Source organism: Macadamia integrifolia, chromosome 8 (genome assembly GCF_013358625.1).
Source record: "Macadamia integrifolia cultivar HAES 741 chromosome 8, SCU_Mint_v3, whole genome shotgun sequence".
NCBI lineage: Eukaryota > Viridiplantae > Streptophyta > Magnoliopsida > Proteales > Proteaceae > Macadamia > Macadamia integrifolia.
The window spans coordinates 34141982-34144304 of record NC_056564.1 but is presented as its reverse complement, the minus strand read 5'-3'; the positions used below and the strand labels follow the sequence as shown (position 1 = coordinate 34144304).

At 36.3% G+C, this 2323-nt stretch overlaps 1 protein-coding gene across 1 annotated transcript in view; it reads right to left on the bottom strand.

Moving 5' to 3' along the window:
- The window catches only part of LOC122085888 (ceramide synthase LOH2-like), a gene marked incomplete in the record, with an annotated part of 14532 nt that overhangs the window by 988 nt on the left and 11221 nt on the right, over window positions 1-2323 (bottom strand).

Here is a 2323-nt window from a genome sequence, read left to right as displayed (position 1 = left end):
GGGCGGTGGAGCATGACAATAACAGGAAGAAAAATAAATTAAAAAGGGGAGAAAGAACCCTGCCAGTTTGGTGTAGGCAACATCAGCGTGTGGGGCCAATGGGGAGGGCATGTGGGAGCATCTTCAGTGGACATGGTGGGAGGCAGCATGGTCTTTTTGTCTGGCCGTAGGCCACACCAGACTGGCAGGGTTCCTTCTATTAAAAAAAAAAAAAAAAAAGCATCTTCTGTCCTTTCCTCGTTTCCTTCTCTCCCTCTTTTGCTTCCCTTCTTTTCATCCTCCATCTAACCTTCGTTCATGCAAACATTGCAACAAGCATGGGTTTGTGTTTGGCTCATGGAAATTAGTTTGTAGAAGTTTGGGGGTTTTAGGGCACAAACACGTTTGTTGGTTGTACAATTTCAAATGGTTAAAAAAATTTTGTCACCAACCCACTCAAGTAAAAAAAAAAAAAAAAAAATAATCATCAAGTGATGCAGATCAAAGCTTGAAGAAGACAAAAACAAGAGTCAGAAATTACTGTTCACGAAACACTGTTCACGTGAACAGTAAAGTGGTTCCATATTTCATATTTCAGTTTCCTATTTAGTTTAATTAATTTCTATTTTTCTTAGTGAGTTAGTTAGTTTCCTATTTTTATTAGTCAAGAAAGTTTCTATTTTGTAACTTAGGTTAGTTTCCATTTTATCTTAGTTGTTAGTTTCTAATTTACTCTTGGTAAGCAAGTTAGAAATTAAATTAGAAGGTTTTATTTCCAGCATTGGTTTCCTCTTCTGTTATGTCTTTGTGTCCAAGCAATGTAGGGTTATTTAAAGCCCATCAATTATAATGAGAAGACAGATTTGAGTTAAACAAAAAAAATATGGCTTATGATGTTGTGCTGTGGGATGCAATTGGGCGAGAGCCTAAATCTGAGGGTGAGATGCCCATTCCCTAATTCTTCTTCCCCCTTTTCAACCCTCCATCAAATTCTCTTTATTTTTTTGTTTTCCTTTTTTTTGTTTGCTGTGAGGTAGTGTTTGAGAGCTAGAACCAAACCTATTGGAAGACATCTTCTCTATTCAGCCAAAATTTCAGATCCTGCGTGGGATTAGGATCATTGTGATTCTAGTTCCACATTATCAAGACTTCAAGACTTCAAGACTCCCATTCAACCCTAGAGATTTTCATTTCTCACATTGAATAGAACCATCTTCATCTCATCCCCTTCAAATCTTCCTCTCTTGCAAATTGTATCAAGATAAGCTCATTGACCCTTAAAACTATAAATTTCAGTATGTGATAAATGACAGTTCTCTTCGTTATCGGTGTACCCATGATCTCAAGGCATTCTGCCATTATGCATTATTGAGAACAAGTGAAATCTATCTTGGACTAATATACAAAGTGATGGAGTAGCCTTAGGGAGAAGAGGGAAAATCGCATAAAGAAATTGGGGAGAGAAGAATCATACAGCCCTAAGGCTCTCAATACTCAAACTCAATTCATATTCTTCAATATGTCTTTCTCAATTGATTACAAGCATATAAATAGGAAATTGAAAAACTCTAACATGGAAAGAAATCCTAAAAGGAAACTAACTCAAAAGGAAAAGAAATCTAAACCAACTCTAACGATGTCCTACGTATGCAAATTCTAAAAATAAATAGAATAAAACAAACTAAAGATATTAGTTTTCCTAAATAAAATAAACTACTAAAATCCTACTAGACTAAGGACTCAATATGGATCCGGTTCATCTCTCGCTTGATACTCAGATGGGTATGGATCGCTCCATGAGTGCATATCTACATCAATTCCCCCTATGTTGAGAAAAACTCGTCCACGAGTTTTGTAGAACAGGAGAATCAACACCAATCGATCAACATCCATCCTTGCCTGTATGAAATCACCATCAAAACTAAGATCAAATGATATGAAATCCACAACGAAAAGTTCATTGGTGAAGTGGTGACTCAGGAAAATAAAATCGATCAGTTCACTGAAAAGATCGACCGATTTAAATTTTTTCACAAGTTGATCTACAACTCCCAACAGTGCGATCTCATATTCTACCATTGGTGATTCATCTTCTAGTTCGTCTACCTGTTGTTCAACAACTGAGATCACATTGTTGAAGGTAAAGTGTACTTGGGTTTTGATGTCCACGTGTTTCTCTATGATCAATTGCGTTTGTTGACAAATATCCAATAAAAGGTCTAGATCCATCGCCTAGGTTGTTGGAATCACTATGGATGTATACTCAAAGCAAGAAGTGAGTGGCTGAATGGTAAATAAGGAGGTTTAAAGAGCAATCGCAGAATGTTTTTTTTTTTTTTTTTTT